The 24,661-nt window shown below is 43.6% G+C and overlaps 1 protein-coding gene across 1 annotated transcript in view; it reads right to left on the bottom strand.

The window, feature by feature from the left end:
* Positions 1 to 19,072, bottom strand: part of LOC116743418 (TLC domain-containing protein 4-like) — a 66,030-nt gene extending 46,958 nt beyond the window's left edge. The window contains 1 exon segment of the mRNA XM_032611793.1: positions 19,006 to 19,072. The gene's annotated coding sequence lies outside the window, so the exon portion shown is untranslated.
* Positions 19,073 to 24,661: the final 5,589 nt, after the last annotated feature.

The following is a 24,661-nucleotide window of genomic DNA, read 5'->3' as shown; positions in this document are numbered from 1 at the left end:
TACGCGTGTAAGAAAATATTAAGTACGTATGACACGTTGGGAAGTACACAGGCTCTGTTACAGTCTTGAGTTTGAACTTCAGTCCCACTGCTTGTTCACTGTGTGACCTGGGGCAAGTAACTTGCCTTGCCTTACCTGCACCTTGGTTTCTTCATCTGGAAAGTGGAGATAACGACAGTACTAATCTGACATGGGGAATAAACCACGGAACGCTGGGCGCTTAGAACAGTACTTGGTGTGTGGTGCACACTCGGGAGTACTGTTTCTCCTTCCACCATCGACCGCCTCCAGCAGCATGCAAGACATGCAATTTCTGGGCCTGTCATCACTCCAGCCCAGGGAAACAAGACCATTCTCTGGCCACTAGGCCCTATGCCTCTAACTCATCCCCTTTACATTAGTCAACACTCAAAATGTAGGCAGCCCCACTGCAGAGATCTAGCCACCATCACTGGACTATCCCTGTCACGCTCCAACGTTCCTTCCCAGCCACCTGACCCAGCCCATCACCCCCTCTACCTCCCAAATGCTTCCACTGGTCCCCTGGGACTGGGCTCCCCACCCAGAAAACAGTGCTCTATGCTTGGCCTCTCCTCGGCCTGCTCTGAAGACACCCCTCTTCTTCTGCAACCTCTCAGCTAGTGGCTGCCTAGGCCCTCATCCTTCAGTGTCAGGAGTGGCCCTACAGGCTCTTTGCTCTCATGGTTCCCTTCAGGGCTTACTCCTCCCTTCCCTCACCTCCTATAAACACGCAGGGTGCTTTGGTCCTGCTATTCAGTTATACCACCTTCTCCCTCTTCTCACTGATATCATCTTCCAACCTCCTGAACATCTCCTCCCATTCAAAGACTTTGGTCCTGGTTCACTTATGGTCCTCAAGCCCTGCCATTACCCTGAATGACTTCCTATATATGTAGAAGGCCCAGGTTTCCTTAACAACTCAGTCCCTTAATCTTCATCTGGAATGGTACCCCTTCCATGCCACCTCAACCATTCATGGACCTTTACTGTCCCTTACCCATCATTTTTCTGCCTCCAAAATAACATTTCTAGAATTCTCCTTGTTGACCTTTCCTTCAAGTGTGCTCAGTATTACAACATTCTCAAGTTACACTGGCCTCTCAGCTTTTCCTCAATTCAGTAGCCCTTTTCTCTTTTTACTTCCCTCTTTAATCAGCTTATATCCTAGAGCACATCATTTCAATAACAGTCTTTCTAACACCCCACATCCCCTTTCCACTGCCAAGAGCCGGTGAAACTCCAACCAAGGACAGGCCCAACAATTTACTCAGTGACAAGGCAAGCACAGTCGGAGCACTGTTGGAAAAAGTCACATACCAAAGTTTATAGCAGTCATATACTGGTGAGTGTGAAATTACAGAGGGATCAAACAGCTCTCAACTCTGCCCTGCACTCCTAACACACTGCCCTCGCCAACCAATCCTTTCACGCTCCACAATTAAATTTCCAAGTTGCCCCTACTCTTTTCAAACCTCCAACCATCCACCCCCACTCTCAACAGATAACCCCCATCCTACTTCACAAAAAACAGAAGCCAACATATGAAAAGTCTCAATATTGTACTATCAACCATTCAAACTACCCACCTGTCCTCCCATCTCAAGACAACCTAACCTGTGCACTTTGGAGCCATCCTCTCTGGCCTTCTTGGGAAACTTTTCTTTCCCATTATCCTTTATTCTCTCCTCAACTAGACCTTTCTACTGGCTTTTAAACAGGCTCAAGTTCCCAGTAAAAACAAGAATCAGGCTTCCCTGGTGGCGCAGTGGTTGAGAGTCCGCCTGCCGATGCAGGGGACACAGGTTCGTGCTCAGGTCCGGGAGGATCCCACATGCCGCGGAGCTGCTGGGCCCGTGAGTCATGGCCGCTGACCCTGCGCAACCGGAGCCTGTGCTCCGCAACGGGAGAGGCCACAACAGTGAGAGGCCCGCATACCACACACACACAAAAAGAATCAACAGACCTACCTCCTCTTCTTCATTTTTATATCTCTTTTCCAGTATAGCCTCTTGCCCTCTCTCCCTCCCCCCACCTTTAAGGACAAAGTTCTAGAATGGTTTTTCCATATTGTCATCATTTCTCAGGTCTCTCACTCTTCAGCCCACCTCATTCCCGTCCCCACCCTCGTTGCTCCCCTGAAATAGCTATTGCTAAGGTCAGCAATGACTTCTATGTGTGGCCTTCGTGTCACCTGACATCTCAGCAACATGAGACGCCACTGACCACTTTCTCCCCTGTGTTTCCATGACACCACACTTCTTCTTCTGCTCAGACACTGAGTAACAGAATTCCCTAAGCCTCAGTCCCAGACTCTCTTCTACTTGTTTCCTGTATGATTTCACCTATACCTGTGGCTTCGGTTACCACTTACACGCAGAAAAATCTCAAGTTTTAATCTCCATTCCAGGTCTCCTCTCTGAGCTCCTGACATGTATGGCCAACTGCCTAGCTGTCAGCACCACACAGCATTTCAAACGCATTTCAAACCAAGCTCATGGCCTAATCTCTAAACTTGGTCCTCTTGCAGGTTCTTCATTTCTGTGAATGGTACCACTGTACACCCCCCATCTGACAGCCAGAAACCTAGGAGCCATCCCCGATAACTTGCCTTCTGCACCCTCCTACGAAGCCACCATATCCTTCCCCTTCTTAAGCAGCTTTCAAAAACATCCATTTTCCTCAAGCTGCTACCACCACTTTTCTGAATTGTCTCCAAACTGGTCTCCTCAGTGTAGAGAACAGACTGGAGGACTCCAAGGGAATCGGCTCTAAAAGCTGTCTCTGGTCATGTCACCTCCTCACCTACCTCCAACTTAAACCTTCACTGGTTGCCCAGTCCTCTGATGAGGGCCTTGCTCTCACCAGCCTCAAGTGGCACTTGCCCTCGCTTGCTGCACCCCAGCTAATGTGGCCTTTCTGACCCTTAAAGATGCCATGTTCCCTCCCTCTACAAGGCCTCTGCATAAGCTATCCCCCGACTCCCACCCCGCCCCTCTATCCCCCACTGTAACGCTCAGGCCCCTCAGCTCTCAGGTCAATCATCACTTCCTCAGGGAAGCCTTCTGGGAGCAATCCCCCCCCCCCGGTCTGCTCACGTGGCATCATGTCCCTCTCCTTTACAGCTGCAATTTCAATGAACATCTCCTTCCCCCAGTGGAATGTGAGCCCCATGAGGGTGGGAAACACAAACATTTCCCCCCCACCATGGTGTCCCCATACCTAACACAGGGCCCGCCACACGGCATGTGCTCAATAAATGTCTATGAAATATAATAATGATGACAACAGACATTCGTATTCTTACACGTGCTTTCCGTTCTGCTAGTACCTGATCAGTCACAGGTTCCCTCATTTTACCAGTATTATCAGAACACTAGAAAGAAAAATTTTCTAAATTGACAACCCTAGTAGTATAGTATGAACACATATTCACTGCAAAAGGATTCTCACCTCCAAATATCCAAAAGCTAAGAGCACCAATGTTATAAATGAAATAATACTGAGTGTGTGCCTTAGTCTGTTTGTGCTGCTGTAACACAACACCACAGACTGAGTGGCTTATAAACGTCATAAATTTATCGCCCATTGTTCTGGAGGCTGGAAGTTTGAGATCAGGGTACCAGCATGGTTGGGTGAGGGCCCTCTTCCAGGTCACAGACTTCACATGGCCGAAAGGGCAAGGAAGCTCTGTGGCATCTCCTTTACAAGAGCACTAATCCCATTCATGGGGACTCCACCCTCATGATCTAATCACCCACAAAGGCTCCACCTACCAGTACCACCACTTCGAGGGTTAGGATTTCAACACGTGAATTTTGGTGGGGGTGGGTCACAAACATTCAGACCACGGCAGTATGGTATTTGGTTTGTCTATGCCAAACTCCTTACAACGTGTGATATATGTTCAAAGACTTCATGTGTATATTTAACTATAATTTGCACTATATTTTCATACTGTCATCAATTACAGATGTACTTATTTATTGAACTTATCTACCATGTCAGTAGCCCTAACACGTAAAAGTTTTTTAAGTCTCTACTAGCAAACTGTAAACCATTTGTAAATGAACACGTGACTACAGAAAATGAGATATTTACCAGACCAAACAAACAAAAACCCTACCAGAAAAATACCTGCTCCCCACCCATTCTGGTTTTATTTGCATTTTCATACGGGTGGTATGAAATCATTGCAATCATCTTTCTCAATGCTCACGAAGTGTCAATAATTAACCAGAGACGTTAAAACCCCTTAGTAAAGAATAACTCATCATACTACCCACTTTTGACTTTTCATTCATGTAAAAATTTAAGCATCTAATCAAATGTGTACAAAGTTTTCAGCTAACTACACTCACCGTTTTTATTTTTCATTGTTGTTGTTAATTCTGCGTTGAGAGCTATATGAAAAAAAGCTAGGAGAATTCCACCTCTTTTTCTTTTCTGAGCATCAAGTTCGAGAACCATTAGCATTAGAGTGGAAGTCTAAAGGAAGCCAGCCGCATAAATGTCAACCGAACTTCTATAAATCCTCCAGTATTCATGGTGCTGCTTTTTAAACTGAAGCAAATGGAAAGAAATGAAGTCTAAACCTGGAAAGGCTAAGGAACCCTACATTAATATGATTAAGTTACACTCCCTCTCTCGGTGATATGATGTTACTTAAGATTCAACAAGGAATTGCTCATTACTATAGAAAAGATTTCTCCATGGTTCTTCCCTGTCAGTTAAGATCCTAAACTCTGAATAAGGGTGTCCTTTATATTTTTCCCATACTTTCAACCCTTTCTCTTCCAAGAGCATATAACAGAATTCAAGTTAAACTGTTTGATTCCGCCTGTTACAGACCTTGGTGATGGATACTCCCCTGAAACAATTTTTTTGGATTATCGATTGTTTGATGAAAACAAAGAATGAAACATTTAAGGTTAAATAGTCATTTCTAACTGGCCTTTAGTTTCCCCACAGTTCTACGTAGTAATTACAATCAGAGTGGGTTAGGACAGGAAGGAGCAAACTCTGTTCCCCAGACGGGCTGTAAGAGTCATCCACCCCCAGCAAGAAACACCCTCACTCAGGGGCTCTGGAGTGGTCCCATCTTGTACCGCAACTCAGAGAACTGTTTTGACAGTTAGCTCATATTGCTACCTATCTCCTTATACAAGATTTCCCTTTTATCTCTCATAATCCTGTCCCTTTACATCCTATGCTAAATGCCTCTAGGAATCTCTGATCTCTCTAATTCAGTGGTTTTAAAATGTTCATATCCCAAAGCTTCCCCCAACCCCTCCTGCATCACACAATATTTTCTCAGTATATGTTCTGCTTATTCCTACCAGTCAAGAAGATTCTGTAAGTCTCCTTTCTATAGTTTGTTTTCTGGGCAGGGGGTGGGGGGATAAGGTTTCTTGACATATATTTTTCACATAGCCCAGAGTCCCCACCAAGAGGTTCTGACAAAACAAGGGTGAGGGGTTATTCCATCTCCTTAAACCCTCCCTGAGAATTCCTGCTCTTTCAAGAAATAATGTTTCACCTTAATTGCCTACCACACTTGATCAATTCTCCCTCCTATTATAGGTATTTTTAATTAGAATCTTAACAAAACTTTTATTCTCCTAGCTTATATTTACTGATACGTTTTACATGTTCTAGCTATTAACTTAAAAATAAATCAAATGAAATCTAATATAGTTAATCTGTCATGGCAACTTTTTTGTTGTTCTTATTTTAAATTTTTTACTTCATTTTACACTGACTCCTGGCTTGGAATTTCTTTTTATAATGCCTAACAAGAAGTGTGGCTGTAATGAAAAAAGCCCTTCTTTCCCAGCTCCCAACCCACTGAAGAATTCTTCCCTTAGGAAATTCAAGAGTTCATTTTCAGACTTCCCTGGTGGAGCAGTGGTTAAGAATCCGCCTGCCAATGCAGGGGACACAGGTTCAATCCCTGGTCCGGAAAGGTCCCACATGTCACCGAGCAACTAAGCCTGTGTGCCACAACTACTAAGCCTGCTCTCTAGAGCCCACGTGCCACAATTACTGAAGCCCATGCGCCACAACTACTGAGCCCTGGAGCCCGTGCTCCGCAACAAGAGAAGCCACCACAATGAGAAGCCCACGCACCACAACGAACAGTAGCCCCCACTCTCCGCAACTAGAGAAAGCCCGCACGTAGCAACAAAGACCCAAGGCAGGCAAAAAACAGAAAAAAACCCTTCATTTTCTAGGGTCTTAAGGCTCAAAGCACAGACGGCACATTTTATTTACTTGGTAAATGTTGCTTCTTAGCATCTTACTCCACTCAAAACTTTCATAAAGAAGTCTTTGTTTTTTAAACCTATGAGCTCCAACCACAGCCACTGGATTTGGAATAAACCAGAATGCCTTAAGCCAGAAGACAATGGTAATCAGAAGGTCACACTAATACAGTATCTGACACAAATAAAAAGTAAGGTGCTGCAAGTTTATGTAATTTGAGAGCCCATCTTTAAGGAACTCAACATTTCAAATACAACACACTCCCTGAGCCTCAGACGGGGTCCGTGTGAGTGAGGGGCTCTGAAGCTGAAGTAGGGACCGCGCGACACCACATCACCTGGGGGACTCCGGAAGAGGCAAGAGGTTCTGCATTCAACCTCTACCAGCTTCTGATGTACTTATTTCCATATTTCTGCTCTTCCTTTCCTGGAGGGATCACAGAAGGAGCCATTCGGCTGGGGACATCTCTTGGCTTTCTGCCAACACTATGAAATCAAGGAAAAGCTGGACAGAGCAAGATTTTTGCAACTATTTTTTTTTTTTTATTATAAACTTAAAATAACACAATTTATAATAGGGCAACTATGTTTTGTTCTTTTTTTTTTTTTTTTAAAGGAATCACTGGGACACCTGCCAAGCAACCTAGGAAGTCGGGACCTAAGGAGACAGGGAGGTCTTCTCACCTCCAAATTGTCGATCTGATTACCCCTGAGAAAGTCCTCAGGTTGCAAGGAAGTGACTGAGGCAGGGCTCTGCCCGCCTGCCCCCTATTTCTCTCTTTTGCTTGCTCCCCACAGGAAACAGGAGACGGCATTAAATGGGTTAGAGGGGCTGAAGAACAACTGAGCAAATTTCTCCCACCTGCTGAGTTCTTAAGCCAAATTCCATTTGGCTAGAGAGAGCAAGCTAGAATCCAGTCCTAGTCCCAGTATTCATCAAGTGGTCTTTCGCTCAAGAGGAATATGACCTCTTGACCTGCAAGTTCTACAAAATGGAGATAAGAACGCCAATGGTGCAAGACGGTTATGTGGCTTAAATGAGACAAGTTAAATACACCTAGCACAGTGCCTGGCACATCCAGCCACTTGTGGTAGATCATTTAATGACCGTACATTCCTTTGCAATGTGACACTGCCATCCTACCATCCACAGCAAAAGACCTTGCAGCGTCTGCCTTTCACCCTCTTAGAGCATAAAGAAGCCTGTCTAGCCTACTGTAGGATGTGAGGCCACATGGAGAACTGAGGCTGCCCAGCTGACAGGCAACACTCAATACCAACTGCCAGCCATGGTGGCAAGTCATCCTGGACCTTCCAGCCCCGCTGACCCCGCAGCTGAATGCAGACACATGAGCGAGTGAGCCTATCACCAGCAGAGTAACTGCCCAGCCACCCACAGAATCATGAGAAATTGTCTTAAGCCACTAGGTTGCTGGGGTGGTTTGTCGTTCGGCAAAAGATCCAAACACCACTCCATAAAGGATATCGTTTATTATTACCACCCATTCCTAACACATTTCCTAACGGGGAAACGTTACACCTAACTCTCCGATGGCACCAAGTCACACAGGAATAGGGTATTCTGTATCTTAAGCAATATGATCATTTCCGCCTCCTATTAACCTTTGGCCTAGGGGGCCTGAAGCTTGTCTACACCTATGATCCAAATGGGAAATTTGGTGGCTTAAATGAGAAGACAGCGAAGGAGTTACTAAATTGTCTAAGTGGACTTTTATCCTGTTACCTAAGAGCAACTTAAAATCCTACCCAGGGTACTTTGAGAGTGGTTTCTCTTCTGACCTCCTCCCATAAGACTGCTGTTGCCTCACACTGATTCCAACTGCACTATTTTCCAATAAACATGGTACTTACCTGACTCTGTATCTGGTTTGACACTATCAGGTAGCCAAAAAATCTAAATGCAGTGACATGTTTCTTTGAACCATTTCACAGGCCAGAGAGGTGATGATGCACAAAACACATCTGATGTGGCTTCAGGTGACCTCAAGTTTAACATTTATGACAAACGCCATGTTTAAATACAGGGTTAAGTCCTGTCAAATACCTAAGCTTGGCCCATAGACTTGGTAATAAAGAACTGTTCTGGGGCAATGTTCCTGAGGCCAGACTTAAGTGAATGGGGTTATAGAAGCTCAGATCCAGGTGGCTCAGGAAAGTTGAACTTTCCCCAGCTTTATAAAACAGGGTCAAGCGGCCCCAGCTTGTAGACCCCCTAATCCCAGAACTACTCATTCTATAACTTATTAACAATTTTAAGCCTGGTGATGCTCTCAAGGCTTCTTGGAATGATGGCTCTGACCTTTCTAACTTGTGGAGCTGACCAATGTGAAGATTACCATCCTTCCTACATGGATCAAGTGCAAAGTTTTGCTCTTTTTTATTTTAAAGGAAAACTTTTTTTTTTTTTTTGTGGTACGTGGGCCTCTCACTGTTGTGCCTCTCCCGTTGCGGAGCACAGGCTCCGGACGCGCAGGCTCAGCGGCCATGGCTCATGGGCCCGGCCGCTCCACAGCATGTGGGATCTTCCCGGACTGGGGCACGAACCCATGTCCCCTGCAATGGCAGGCGGACTCTCAACCACTGTGCCACCAGGGAAGCCCAAAGGAAAACCTTTTGTTCAATCTTTGCTATGGTTCGAATACATTAATGTCATCAAAAACAACTTCACTCAATACATAAGGCAAATACTAACAACCATAAAAGGGGAGATCAACAGTAACACATTCATAGTAGGGGACTTTAACACCCCACTTTCACCCATGGACAGATCATCCAAAATGAAAATAAATAAGGAAACACAAGCTTTAAATGATACATTAAACAAGATGGACTTAATTGATATTTATAGGACACTCCATCCAAAAACAACAGAATACACATTTTTCTCAAGTGCTCATGGAACATTCTCCAGGATAGATCATATCTTGGGTCACAAATCAAGCCTTGGTAAATTTAAGAAAACTGAAATTGTTTCAAGTATCTTTTCCGACCACAACGCCATGAGACTAGATATCAATTACAGGAAAAGATCTGTAAAAAATACAAACACATGGAGGCTAAACAATACACTACTTAATAATGAAGTGATCACTGAAGAAATCAAAGAGGAAATAAAAAAATACCTAGAAACAAATGACAATGGAGACACAACGACCCAAAACCTATGGGATGCAGCAAAAGCAGTTCTAAGGGGGAAGTTTATAGCAATACAAGCCCACCTTAAGAAGCAGGAAACATCTCGAATAAACGACCTAACCTTGCACCTCAAGCAATTAGAGAAAGAAGAACAAAAAAACCCCAAAGCTAGCAGAAGGAAAGAAATAATAAAAATCAGATCAGAAATAAATGAAAAAGAAATGAAGGAAACAATAGCAAAGATCAATAAAACTAAAAGCTGGTTCTTTGAGAAGATAAACAAAATAGATAAACCACTAGCCAGACTCATCAAGAAAAAAAGGGGGAAAAAAAAAAAAAAAAAAAAAAAGAAAAAAAGGGAGAAGACTCAAATCAATAGAATTAGAAATGAAAAAGGAGAAGTAACAACTGACACTGCAGAAATAAAAAAAATCATGAGAGATTACTACAAGGAACTCTATGCCAATAAAATGGACAATCTGGAAGAAATGGACAAATTCTTAGAAATGCACAACCTGCCAAGACTGAATCAGGAAGAAATAGAAAATATGAACAGACCAATCACAAGCACTGAAATTGAAACTGTGATTAAAAACCTTCCAACAAACAAAAGCCCAGGACCAGATGGCTTCACAGGTGAATTCTATCAAACGTTTAGAGAAGAGCTAACACCTATCCTTCTCAAACTCTTCCAAAATATAGCAGAGGGAGGAACACTCCCAAATTCCTTCTACGAAGCCACCATCACCTTGATACCAAAACCAGACAAGGATGTCACAAAGAAAGAAAACTACAGGCCAATATCACTGATGAACATAGATGCAAAAATCCTCAACAAAATACTAGCAAACAGAATCCAACAGCACATTAAAAGGATCATACACCATGATCAAGTGGGGTTTATTCCAGGAATGCAAGGATTCTTCAATATACGCAAATCTATCAATGTGATAAACCATATTAACAAATTGAAGGAGAAAAACCATATGATCATCTCAATAGATGCAGAGAAAGCTTTCGACAAAATTCAACACCCATTTATGATAAAAACCCTCCAGAAAGTAGGCATAGAGGGAACTTTCCTAAACATAATAAAAGCCATATATGACAAGCCCACAGCAAACATCATCCTCAATGGTGAAAAACTGAAAGCATTTCATCTAAGATCAGGAACAAGACAAGGTTGCCCACTCTCACCACTCTTATTCAACATAGTTTTGGAAGTTTTAGCCACAGCAATCAGAGAAGAAAAGGAAATAAAAGGAATCCAAATCGGAAAAGAAGAAGTAAAGCTGTCACTGTTTGCAGATGACATGATACTATACATAGAGAATCCTAAAGATGCTACCAGAAAACTACTAGAGCTAATCAATGAATTTGGTAAAGTAGCAGGATACAAAATTAATACACAGAAATCTCTGGCATTCCTATATACTAATGATGAAAAATCTGAAAGTGAAATCAAGAAAACACTCCCATTTACCATTGCAACAAAAAGAATAAAATATCTAGGAATAAACCTACCTAAGGAGACGAAAGACCTGTATGCAGAAAATTATAAGACACTGATAAAAGAAATTAAAGATGATACAAATAGATGGAGAGATATACCATGTTCTTGGATGGGAAGAATCAACATTGTGAAAATGACTCTACTACCCAAAGCAATCTACAGATTCAATGCAATCCCTATCAAACTACCACTGGCATTTTTCACAGAACTAGAACAAAAAAATTTCGCAATTTGTATGGAAACACAAAAGACCCCGAATAGCCAAAGCAATCTTGAGAACGAAAAAAGGAGCTGGAGGAATAAGGCTCCCTGACTTCAGACTATATTACAAAGCAACAGTAATCAAGACAGTATGGTACTGGCACAAAAACAGAAAGATAGATCAGTGGAACAGGATAGAAAGCCCAGAGATAAACCCACGCACATATGGACACCTTATCTTTGATAAAGGAGGCAGGAATGTACAGTGGAGAAAGGACAGCCTCTTCAATAAATGGTGCTGGGAAAACTGGACAGGTACATGTAAAAGTATGAGATTAGATCACTCCCTAACACCATACACAAAAATAAGCTCAAAATGGATTAAAGACCTAAATGTAAGGCCAGAAACTATCAAACTCTTAGAAGAAAACATAGGAAGAACACTCTATGACATAAATCACAGCAAGATCCTTTCTGACCCACCTCCTAGAGTAATGGAAATAAAAACAAAAATAAACAAATGGGACCTAATGAAACTTCAAAGCTTTTGCACAGCAAAGGAAACCATAACCAAGACCAAAAGACAACCCTCAGAATGGGAGAAAACATTTGCAAATGAAGCAACTGACAAAGGATTAATCTCCAAAAATTACAAGCAGCTCAAGCAGCTCAATAACAAAAAAACAAACAACCCCATCCAAAAATGGGCAGAAGACCTAAATAGACATTTCTCCAAAGAAGATATACAGAATGCCAACAAACACATGAAAGAATGCTCAACATCATTAATCATTAGAGAAATGCAAATCAAAACTACAATGAGATATCATCTCACACCAGTCAGAATGGCCATCATCAAAAAATCTAGAAACAATAAGTGCTGGAGAGGGTGTGGAGAAAAGGGGACACTCTTGCACTGCTGGTGGGAATGTGAATTGGTTCAGCCACTGTGGAGAACAGTATGGAGGTTCCTTAAAAAACTACAAATAGAATTACCATATGACCCAGCAATCCCACTACTTGGCATATACCCTGAGAAAACCAAAATTCAAAAAGAGTCATGTACCAAAATGTTCATTGCAGCTCTATTTACAATAGCCAGGACATGGAAACAACCTAAGCGCCCATCATCGGATGAATGGATAAAGAAGATGTGGCACATATACACAATGGAATATTACTCAGCCTTAAAAAGAAATGAAATTGAGCTATTTGTAATGAGATGGATAGACCTAGAGTCTGTCATACAGAGTGAAGTAAGTCAGAAAGAAAAAGACAAATACCGTATGCTAACACATATATATGGAATTTAAGGGAAAAAAATGTCATGAAGAACCTAGGGGTAAGATAGGAATAAAGACGCAGACCTACTGGAGAACGGACTTGAGGATATGGGGAGGGGGAAGGGTGAGTTTTGACAGGGCGAGAGAGAGTCATGGACATATACACACTAACAAACGTAGTAAGGTAGATAGCTGGGGGGAAGCAGCCGCAAGGCACAGGGATATTAGCTCAGTGCTTTGTGACAGCCTGGAAGGGTGGGATGGGGAGAGTGGGAGGGAGGGAGACGCAAGAGGGAAGACATATGGGAACATATGTATATGTATGGCTGATTCACTTTGTTGTAAAGCAGAAACTAACACACCATTGTAAAGCAATTATACCCCAATAAAGATGTTTAAAAAAAAAAAAAAAAAAAAAAACAACTTCACTTCTTGCTTTTTAAGTTGCAAGCCTAGTATTCTTGGGCAAATGGGTTCTACTCACAGAAATTCCACTAAAATTATATATTCTCAACTACCTTGTAGAAAAAATTATCCAGGAACAATATCAGATTGCTGTTTTCATTGGTCATGCATCCTCTTAAAGCTATTTCTGGATTAAACCCATGAACTTACACCTCATCCTAATGACCCTTCACTGCTCAGTGCCAAGGCATGACACCCCTGGCCAGAACTGAGGAACATGATATGAAATGCATCATAAAGCAAGGTCACTAGGTTTGACTGTACTACAATACCAGGAATGTGGTTGAGAAGGCTGGCCACTGCAAAGGCAGCATTTTCTGGATGCAAATCCAAAGGAGACATTTGTTTCACCTCCTAGAATCAAGACAAGATGGGCTTCTCCAATGTGGTTTTTCTTCTGGACACCTTGAAGCTTGTTCTGGATTGTTTGCCTCTTTTCCTTGGCTGCTGGGAAGCTGACAGCCAGAACTTCCAGGAAGGAGAGAACAGTACTTCAAAGTACACTCGCCCTCATACCTCCATCTTATTTTCCTTTGACTTATTTTTCTTTTTTATCCTAAGTTTATTTTATCTTGTCATATGTATGCATCTTTGCAAGCCTTCCCTAATCTTTTTTGGAACAAGGTGGGGATATAAATTAAAGTAAAGATATTATAGTCAGTGTGTATGCCTAATCCCCCTACTCTAGAGAGAGAGCTCTTGTAAGCAAGGGCTGTGCATTGCCCCACTTTAAAATCCCTACAGTGTCCAGTGCTATGCTTTTACTGCTAAAAAAATATTGGGGGGAATTAAATGGCAGAATATGTACATTTTGATAGCACTATGTTACCTGAACTATGAAATACACAGTATACTAATGATTTTATCTTTTATCCTCAAAACAAGTGCACATGAGTGTGAAAGGATGCACGTACAAGAGTGTTAACTATAGCATTAGTTATCAGAAGCAACCTTAAGGTGCAGTGCTAGGGAAATGCTTAAATATATTGGTACAGGCACACTATCCCAAGTTACACAGACACTGAAATGAACAAGAGGATACAGAAGAAATGTCCATCACATACTACCACGTAGGAAAAAAGTAGGCTGCGAAACGATAAATTTGTCATAAATACATAGCTTGGCACGCTCTGGCATTTGTACAGAAAGAAGGTCTGAAGAGCTATACCCCCCAAACTGCTAACTGGTTGAGGTTGGGGGTGAAGCCACGGGAGGTGGGAGCTGGGGGAAGGGGAAGAAGTGAACTTTCATTCTCTTGAACACTGACTGTCTGTAATGTTTCTTATAATGTGCAAGTGTCACTTTTGTAATTTAAAAATAAAAAACACTGAAGGAAACATTTAGAGACTTGAGGCTATATAATGCATTCTCAGATCCTCAAAATGCCTAATGTCTTAAGCGTTTGTTCCGAGAGACTCAACTGGGATACTCCAAACATGCTGCCTTTGCTCCAAGCAGCCAGGCCTCCCCTTCCCGCAACTTGGCCTTCCTCCCTATCGACTTTATCTTGTCCTGGATTTCTGCATAAAGCGTGTAAGAAATTGATGTGTTCAGTAACACTCATACACCTTGTTAAAATATGAAAAGGCAAAGAATCTTTCTCCATCGGAACATAGCTATAGAATTTATAAGCCCTTAAAACAGCATATAACAAATTATAAAGCATTTAAATTCATAATTGGCTCAATATTTTTTTTTTTTTTTGGCTCAATATTTTTACATGTATTAGAGCAAAACATGTTAATTGAGAAAGACTAGTTTGGGGAATTATATCCCTAAAATGAAACACTTTGTAAAGGGCGGTTTTTCATTTGTTCTAAATTTTTTTATCAAATGAAAATTCCTCCTTCCTCCTCTTCCACTAAATAAACATGTGCGAAACAAAGAGAAGTTTTCTGTTCCTTCAAACTGTACTTTTTAAAGGTTTTTTTAAAGCCTATTTGAAGAAAGCTAATTAAATTAACTTGACCAAGATAGTTTCTCCATGTCCCCAAAATTTTAAAGTTAAATCAAAACCGATGTATAAATCTACCAATGTATCAGCTATTTCTAAAGCGGCCATGTCACAGTGGACACCAACACAGCCCAGGCCGGGATCCAACATGGGCTCCAAGCCTGGGCTCCATGGGAACAGTCAGGTGGAGACTATACGTCTGGAGCTCAGAGATGATGTCAGAGAAACCAGGATTGAAAGCATCAGATAGATAGCAGACAGCGGAGGAGCAGCGAAGTCAGACACTGAAAATATATCAACTAAGAAAATCAGACAAGGCAGGGATGGGTCAAAGGAAGGATCCAACTAGGTCAGAATGTGGATGATAAAAGCAAGCAGTAACCAAGCAACCCGGGTGATCTCTGATACCTGTGCACGTTTTCCTCCCGGCTTTGTTGTATTTGTCCACTGGTGATGGTGTTAGGTATTGGAGTCAGATGTTAATTATTATAAAAAGGAAATCAAAGGCCTACAGATAGACTCTGACCTGGATAAACATCCAGGGCACAGCTAGTGGAATTAGCTCAAGGATGCTGGATGCTGTCTCACCTATTTCTTCAAGAAGCTTTTTTGGCAATCCCAAAGACTATGAATGATGATTCCAGTTTGACTGTAGATCTTGAAATAGATGTCTAAAGAAGTCTTGATAAACCCTTTTATAAAATGTAATGAGAATACTTTTCCAATTCACTGTGAGGCAAGCAGCCAACTTCCTAAGGAGTTTGATCAGCAAATGGGGTTTTGAAACAACACATCCATCCGCTTCTTCTGCAAGAACTTCTCAAAGCTGGAAGGGGAGACGTGTGCTGCCTCCCCACCCACTCTGCACTGTGACGCCCTTTGCTCCCTACCCAGCTGATCAAAGTGGCCTAAATTTATCAGCCAATTCGTTCTGGATCCATTTGTCTTCTTATTTAACCTACAGAGAAAACTCTACTGCTCTAAAGATACTACTTTCAAATCCAAGCTTACTCCTTCCACGCCTCCTTTTCCCTCAAAACCAACTGTTTTGCTTTGAAGTGGACAGAACTGGTAGGAAGTTCTATTTTTGCACCTGCCCATCCAGCTGCCTTTCACTAAAGTGAGTCCTTCACCCTCCAGACACCAGATGAGCTCCCACACTTCCCCCGTCCCCACCGACAGGGGTCCAGGGATCTCCCAACCACTCTAAGTGCCCCCCACTTCCTCCAGCATCTCCAACCCCAAGACCCAGGCTGCTCCACTGCAACCTGTTTTACCATCCAGCAGACAAATGGTTTCCAAAGAGTGGACTGTGACCCATTAATAGTTGATGAGTTTCTCAGAACACAGAACAGAAACAGAAATAGAGTAGAAATAGAAATGAAAATAGAAACAATACACAGTAAGGGTACATATTGTTTCATGAAACCTGTTTCAGATACACATACACTTACTTGTGCCCTGAGTCAATGTGAAAATTGTACTGTGCTGTCAACCAGAAATGCCTGAAACAAGTCTTTCTCCATCTAGTCAGACCTCCCCCTTGCTACTGGGCCCGCTGCTCAGAGACTCCTTTCCCCGTGCCGGCTCAAGCTCTGAACAGACTGCCAGCACGGGCAGTCTTCATCGGCTGTTTGCACAAACCTTGGCCTTTTAGAGTGACTCACAAGCTCCTTCTCATGTAGCCACAGGACTGCCCTCTCCTTGAACAGACCAATGTTCTGAGCAAACACACACACACACACACACCTTTGCTATCCTTAGCCCTCTTTTCAGGATCTGCTCACAGCACCTCCAACTGTCTCACTATGAATAACAAACCCAGAGCAGCAGGACTCCATTTCTTTGCTACCTTTCATCTCCAACGAGAAAAAACATCACCAAAGTCACTCTTGAAACCCCTTAGATTTTCTTACAAAATTAACTTCACTTTCCTGATGTAATGCGTTCCCTGATGTAATACATCCAGTGCCTGATACCAGCGCCAGGGGAAAGGAGCTCATCCCTAAAGCCTGTCTGCCATCCTTGAGAACTGATGGCTACTCCACCGCCATGTTGCTCTCTCTTCTTCCTCTCACAAGGCAAATGGAAGGAGAGAAGGCACAACGAGGTGATTGTAGGAGCATGAGGGCATCCTTTCCTCTCTCAAGGACAAGGGCGAAAGCTGTCCAGCACAGTTCCACCCCCAGTCCTGCCCTCCCGCGTCCAATCGCCCACAATTCTCACCCAGACAATTCATGCATTATCTTCCTCCACAGAAAAACTCGTTTTCTGTATCTTCCTGTAGACCGTTCAGTTTACTTTTCTCAGTCAAACTGAGTAGCCCACTTTTTAATCTTCCAAGAGATAACAAAGCTAAATGAGTCCTTAATCTGCAGGATGTGGGACATTAGTTCGACAAGAAGGGAGTGGGGAGACAATGAGGTCTGAAGGTCTCTTATGAAGCAAACTGCTCAGTTTCCTCTCTTACACGGAAGGCCAGCTTTGAGGGAGGAACATAAACGTGGGGCGGTTAGAGCACCAAGGGAGAGAGTGAACAGGTCTGAGAACTGCAGGACAGCTGTGCTAGGCTCTGAAGGGCGAGAAACACTCTCAAAGGGAAAGGGAAAAAGGGCAAGTCACTTCTAGGGCACATTCTAGAATTCTCCTCACAGCCCCACCACTCCCTCTCTGCGACCCGGCCCTTTTCCCATTTCCCAGTCAGGAATCCAGGGCTCCTTTAGCACCTCTCTGGTCACCTGGTTATTGGGAGGACAGGCCCTCCAGCCCCACCCAAGTCGCTTCTTCCTCCTTCCCCACTCCTAGCTGGGAAAGCTCTTAACCAATCTAGCACTGAGTTAAATTTCTGATGGCTCCCTGCTCCGGAGGCCTTTCTTTACCTTGCCAACCAAGTGAATCTCTCTCCGATGGAGGTTTCAGAAAAATGAAGGAAAAGGTAGGCCAACTCTTGCATCCATACCCTAGGGTCTATGTAGAAGGCTTCCTTCTTTGGAATTTACTATAAAGTTTCAGCCCCTTGACCACTGCCATTCCTAGGCACCTCGAAGTATACAGCTTGAGTTGCAAAAAGCCATTCTTCTTTCCAACAAGGTAAAGAAGGATTAGAGTGAAAGGAACAGGAACAGAAAGCTAATAGTGTAAAAAATCATGACTGACTGAGCAGCTGGGTGTGAGGCATCCACCCTAGATAGGTAAAACTCACGCAAGATCGCACAGTAAGGATTCAAACTCTGGAGGGAGGTAATATGACAAAAGGGAGCTGCAGGGGTAGGGAAAAGAAGGCATCCTCAAAATATATTATCCTCAGGATCACCTAATGGCAGAGGAAGGAGGATGGCAAATAAACTAAAATCCATGGTTCCTCAAGCCAATCTTTCAAATTTTCTAGTGTTGCAGGAGTCCATTTTTCTAACTTAGTTTCACCCATACAATTTAAGGACAAGATAAACAAGGGAAAAATTCTCTACTTCACATATAGCACACTTAAAAGGGGACTGGCATTAATTCTACCGTATTACCTTAACTGGCTACACAAAGATGAAACTGTATTCCAAACTATACCCTGTGCTCACACAGCAGTATCTCACTTAAAATACACAATCTAAGATCCATTTTTCTCAACTCCGTTTATGAATGGCTAAAGATTTTACTAAAGTGACAGGTTTTTTTCCTACTACACATCAACTCCTAACATCCACACAGACTCTTCCAACTTGTCCCCAAATTGGAATCAGATTCATTTAAACATTATCAAAGATCACTCTTTAAGAATAATTTCATATAAAAATGTGCACCACATTCACACTCAGATATGTACAACTAAGAAAATACTGGCCAGCAACAGTGAACCTTTAATGAACTTAGACAACTCAAAGCGCTTTCACGGAGGGCGACAGGAAAATGCTAGCATTATGGATCCCATTTCATGGCTGGGTAAACCGAGGTACTTAGTTCAATAAACTTGCTCGGGTATACAGTGGTAGAGATGGAAACAGAAACCAATTTCTCCCTCTGACTCTGCGCCCAGTCCCTCTCCCACTAGACTCTTCAGCACTCGGTAGCTAAAAATGGGACCCACTTGAGAACTGCAAGCGTAAATAAAAGCTTCTTGTTTTATTTAGTAGTGGGGAGGTGTAAGAGGGGGAGACTTACCCACTTGATGCACCTGATCCTGTACGGGCCTCTAACAAGAAAGCTTTCCTTGGATGCCCAAAGCACCCATCCCTTTGAGCTGAGACCCGGGAGGCACCCCCAGGCAGCCCCATCAGCCCGAATCACACAGCCCGGGAAACGCGAGTGGAACGCTGGGCGTCTGGGCAGCGCTGGGGCCGCGGGCCTCGGGGACACCATCTGCGCCCAGAGCTGCGCCGGAGCCCGCCGGGCTAAGAGGATGCTGAGCCGGCAGCACACACCTGCTGGAGCCCTCCGCGGAGCCCCGGGCCGCCTCCCGCGCCGGGGACGCCCACCCAGCCTCCAGGCGCCGGAGCCCTCGGCCGCGCTAGGCCGGGGGCGGGAAGCCGCGGCGCCCCTGCCAGCGGGCTGCGCTCGGCGGCGCAGGAGAGCCACGGGGCAAAGCGAGCCCGCCCTCCTCCCGAGCCCTCTCCAAACGGCGTCACCTGTGCCGGGTCCCGGGGCGACTCGCGCGCGGGCAGCGGTGCGCCGGGCCGGGAGAGGGCGGCGAGTGGTTACAGTCGCCTGGTCATCCGGCCCGGCCCGAGGGCTGGCGCCGGCCAGAGCCGCCCCGCGAGATGCTCTTTGGGAGCCAGGGGAGCCAGGGGAGCCGCGGGCTCCGAGTCGCAGGGAGGAACAGCCGCGGAGGATACTGCTACCGCCGCGGCCGCCACGCCCGCCTGGACTGCGGGCTCGGGTTACCGCAGAGCGGCTCCTTAAAGGGGCCGCGGCGCTCGGGCTCAGGCTCCCGCTCCGGCTCCAGGAGGCTCCGACCCCAGGCCCAAGTGGGCGGGGCCCGGGGCCCCGAGGCCGGCAGTAGGGCAGACCTTCGGGTGCTGGAACTTGGGTCCCGGAAAGGGCTCAAAACCGGGAACACCCGAGGCGGGCTGCGGTGGGATCCTGGAAGAGCACTCCTCGCCAGGGACAGAGCGTAAGGTTCCTCGGCTTTACAAAGCAAGTAACAAAACTAGCAAGTGGGACAATGGTCTGAGTCCGCTTCCGCAGCGGTCAGTACCTGGGCTAGCCACGTAACCAAAATTCTTTTCAGATTATGAATTTACATTTTTCCTTAGATGCCCAAATTCTGGTTAATGAAGCGCATGGTTTGATTATCAGAAAGGAGGTGAAAGGGCAATTGCTGATTTTTCCTGCTACGTCTCTCTTAGCCAAAGTCCCTCGCAGTTTTTGGTTTGGGGCTGCAGATGCGTTCCAAACTGGGTAGGGGGCGTGTGTGGAAGAAGCAAGTTCTTTTGGAGCAGCCTCCTCCGGAATCCCTGAAAAACACCACCTACACGCGGAGCCCCTCTGCTGTCAGGGTGGGGAAGTAGGATTTGGAATTTTTTGGGTGCTGGCTGAGAATTCCAAGCTGCCCAGTGCATAAAGTTTGCCGTTAAATAGTAGCTCTTCTGACCTGTTAAATACGGCCTCAGAAACTTCCGGGTGTCCTGGATCAAAAAGATAGAATTGTTCTGAATAAAACAAAATAATGAAGAAATATATTTAGGCTGTTATAATTTGCAAAAAAAAAAAAAAAATCACAAATACCTTTTTTAGAAAGAAACTCACTGAGGTTCAATTTCTTCATCTCTATAATGGGGATAATAATTCACAGACATCTCTGAAGTGTCTTGGCAAATGGACTTCAGACTGACTTAGAAAAGACAAAACCTATTCCAAGCTACAGTGACAGAAAACTGCCCTGTAGTCAAGCAGGGAGGAAGATCTTGCAGGCCCCCAAGTGCATGTTCCCCTTTTTCTCCCCAAGATTCTCAGAACATACCAGGGTACCAATACCCTTTGACAACAACCTGTCCCATCACAGTCGCTTCACAGTGTGCATAGTCCTTGACAACTTTGGTTTGCTCCATACCTGTCTATGCACTCACACAGGTATTTCATAACTATCCACGGACAGGATGGTTGTAGGTGCACATCAGTGGGATCAGCCCTGCAAGTACAGATTACACACATTATCTCAGGAATCTGCATCAAGACTACCTCTTCCAGGGGCTTCCCTGGTGGCAAGGTGGTTAGGAATCCACCTGCCAATGCAGGGGACATTGCATTTTCTTCCCATAATATATATGTCTTACTTTTGTCTGTATTTTGTCTGTATTTTTATTTTTAATGAAAGTAATACAGTTAAGTGAAAATTCAAGTGGTTCTTAAAGGCTTTTAACAAAAAATATCCAGGAGTCCCATCAGTCCCCTGACCAACTTCTCCCCCACCTAGCTTCACCCCAGTTCCCCACAACCCTGCTAGGTGTTCTTCATTTCCTAAATGATAAACTTATACCAATGTTTCTTGATTTTCAGGTTTAGACATTATTTATTGACTTCTTGTCATGGTATTTGAGTATTTAGCTCTTTTATACACACCACCACCCACTTTGCCCTCACCCTTCCTTCTGACATAGCCACATCCCAACTCTCGTTCAAGTCAGCAATTAGGGTTGTACCATCCTGACAATACAAATATAGGGTGTTGCTGACTCAAGTAAGTTACCATGATAATGCTTTTCTTGAAAATCTCCTTTCTGGAGTTAAAAATTGCTTTATTTTTTTACTTTTAAAAAAATGTACCTAACCTGAATTTTATCCAGATGTTTCAATGTAACTATCAAATGCCCATCAATAATATCTTCTAGGGCTTCCCTGGTGGCGCAGTGGTTGGGAGTCCGCCTGCCAATGCAGGGGACACGGGTTCAAGCCCTGGTCTGGGAAGATCCCACGTGCTGCGGAGCTGCTAAGCCCGTGCGCCACAACTGCTAAGCCTGTGCTCTAGAGCCTGTGTGCCACAGCTACTGAAGTCCATGTGCCTGGAGCCCGTGCTCCGCAACAAGGGAAGCCATCGCAATGAGAAGCCCGTGCACTGCAACGAAGAGTAGCCCCCGCTCACCGCAACTAGGGAAACCCCGTGCACAGCAACAAAAGACCCAACACAGCTTAAATAAATAAATAAATAATAAAATAAATAAATTTATTTTAAAATAATAATATCTTCTAATGCCCAAATACGTGATTTTTCATTTATTCTTTTACTTTGCTAAAGCACAGACTCCAGTAGCTTACTCAGAAGGGGTGCATAGAAGATAAATTTTTAGAGGGCTTGACTGTCTGAAAATGTCTTTATTCTTTTCTCATCCTTGATTGATAATTTGGATAAACTGAAGATCATTTTCCCTCAGCATTTTAAATGCATTGTTCCACTGTCTTTTACTTTCAGTGTTGCCACTGCAATGTCTAATACCTTTCTAGTTCCCATTCCTCTGTATCTGACCTATTTTTCCTTCTAGAATCGTCCCATTATCTCTAGTAGTCTAAGAGTTCACAGTGATGTACCTTAGAATGGTTCTTTTTTCATTGATTGTGCTGGATACTCAGGGGTTCTTTTGATCTTATCTGCAATTATTTTCTTTTATTATTTCTTTGCTAATTTCCTCCCTCCCATTTTCTTGTTCTCTCTTTGTGAGCTCTTGTTACTAGGATGTTGGGACTTCAATATTACTCTCTAGATTTATTGTCCTTTTATCTGATTGATCATCTCTGCATCTTTCTTTTCTACTGTCTAAGACAGAGATTCTAAAGTGGGGGGAGAGGGACTTCCCTGGTGGCGCAGTGGTTAAGAATCCGCCTGCCAATGCAGGGGACACGGGTTCGAGCCCTGGTCCAGGAAGATCCCACATGCTGTGGAGCAACTAAGCCCGTGCACCGCAACTACTGAGTCTGTGCTCTAGAGCCCGCATGCCAAAACTACGGAAGCCTGTGTGTCTAGAGCCTGTGCTCCACAGCAAGAGAAGCCACCGCAATAAGAAGCCTGCGCACGGCAACGAAGAGTAGCCCCCACTCACTGCAACTAGAGAATGCCTGCCCGCAGCAGCAAAGGCCCAACACAGCCAATAAATAAATAATAAAAAAAAAAAATGGGGGGGAGGGAGAGTTGATTCTCCCCACCCCAGCCGTTTGGCAATGTCTAGTGATATTTTTGGTGGTCACCACAGGAAAAAGGGGCATGCACTGGCATCTAGTGAGTAAAGGCCAGGGAGGCTGCTAAGCGTGTAACAATGCACAGGACAGCCTCCCACGACAAAGAATTTCCAGCCCCAAATGTCAGTCATGCCAAGGCTGAGAAATTCTGGACCAGGAGAATTACTTAACTATCTCTTCCAACCTTCTAAAGTTTCTATTTCAGACATATTTTTCTTTCCCATTCTCTGATTAGCTCTTTTGTTATGGGAACTCTCCATCAAAAAATAAACTGCTTTCTCCAGAAAAGAAATTTCATACTTCACGGAAAGATTGTGTTGGTAGTGGTACAGTCAGGGTGGAGTGCATGAGTGCAGGCTGGCTGTATGAGGTGGGGAGGAGAACCAGTGGTCCAAGAGCTTTGTAAACAACTTTGGTCAATCCCCCTTCTTCAGGTTGATTCCTCAACCTGCCTTCCACCATACAGTGCACCTCCAAATGCTGTCTCCTCCAAGCACTTAGGTTAGCCCCTCTCCCAATTTGCCAAGTCAATTACAGTCGGCCTTTCATTCCTGTGGATGTGGAACCCGGTCATAAGGGGGGCAGACTGTACTTCACCATTTTATGTAAGGAACTTGAGTATCCATGGATTGTGATATCCAAAGGAGGTCCTGGAACCAATCCCCCAAAGATACCGAGGTATAACTGCATCTCTACTCCATCCAACTTCTGGCTTCCAAAATTTACTGAGATCTCCCATCTGCTGTGTACTTTTCTCCAGTCCTCTTCTTTCTTGTGGCTTATATCTTGTAAACCCCTTTGTACACTATCATTTTAGTGCTACTCTGCAAAGAATAAGTGATTAAAAAAAATTAAGTAACAGAAAGGGACCCAAAACAGAGGAAGGGGAAGAACATAATTTTTCTTAAATATCTAACTTATTTTTTTAATTGTGCCAAAATTTTTCATAAATTAAAAAAATTTTTTACAAATTAAATAGATGTTAACAATTACTAGTTTACGTATATGTTTATAACTTTTAGATCAGTTTGTTGAATATCCTTCCAGATACTTTTCCATGCATACTTGCATATACTTTAGGATTTTTTAAATAACAAAATGAATTAAAACAGTACATATTATTGTGTAATTGCTCAGACTATTCCATTCAATGGGTGCACCATAATGTATTCAACCAATCTCTTACTGTTGGACATTTATAGACCTTACTGTTGGACCAAATTTTCAGTTTTCCCAATACAGTAAAGTAGTAATGTCTGACTAGAAATTAATCCTAAGATTCAAAGCCAGTTTCAAGGTTAACAGGGAAACACTGGAGGATTCCTGCTCAGATCAAGAGGAAGAGAAACAAAAAAAGAGGAAGACAAGGGGGATGGCCACTCTCCCACTGCTAATACAGTGGTACTGGAAGTATCAGTCAAGGGTACTAGTGAAAGAGAAAAAGTAAAGACAATAACCATTGGGAAAAAAAGATTATAAAGTTGTTAATATTTGTAGATTATGATTACATACTTGGAAAATCCAAGAAAATCAACTGAAAATATATATAAACAATAGAAAATTAAGTATGGGAGCAGGATATAAAATTAATTTGTGGAAATCTGATATATATAGATATATATGTATACATATAACTCTGTACATGTGTGTA

This window comes from Phocoena sinus, chromosome 1, assembly GCF_008692025.1.
Source record: "Phocoena sinus isolate mPhoSin1 chromosome 1, mPhoSin1.pri, whole genome shotgun sequence".
In the NCBI taxonomy this organism is placed as follows: Eukaryota; Metazoa; Chordata; class Mammalia; order Artiodactyla; family Phocoenidae; genus Phocoena; species Phocoena sinus.
The sequence above is the reverse complement of the archived record's forward strand: the minus strand, read 5'-3'. Positions and strand labels throughout refer to the sequence as shown.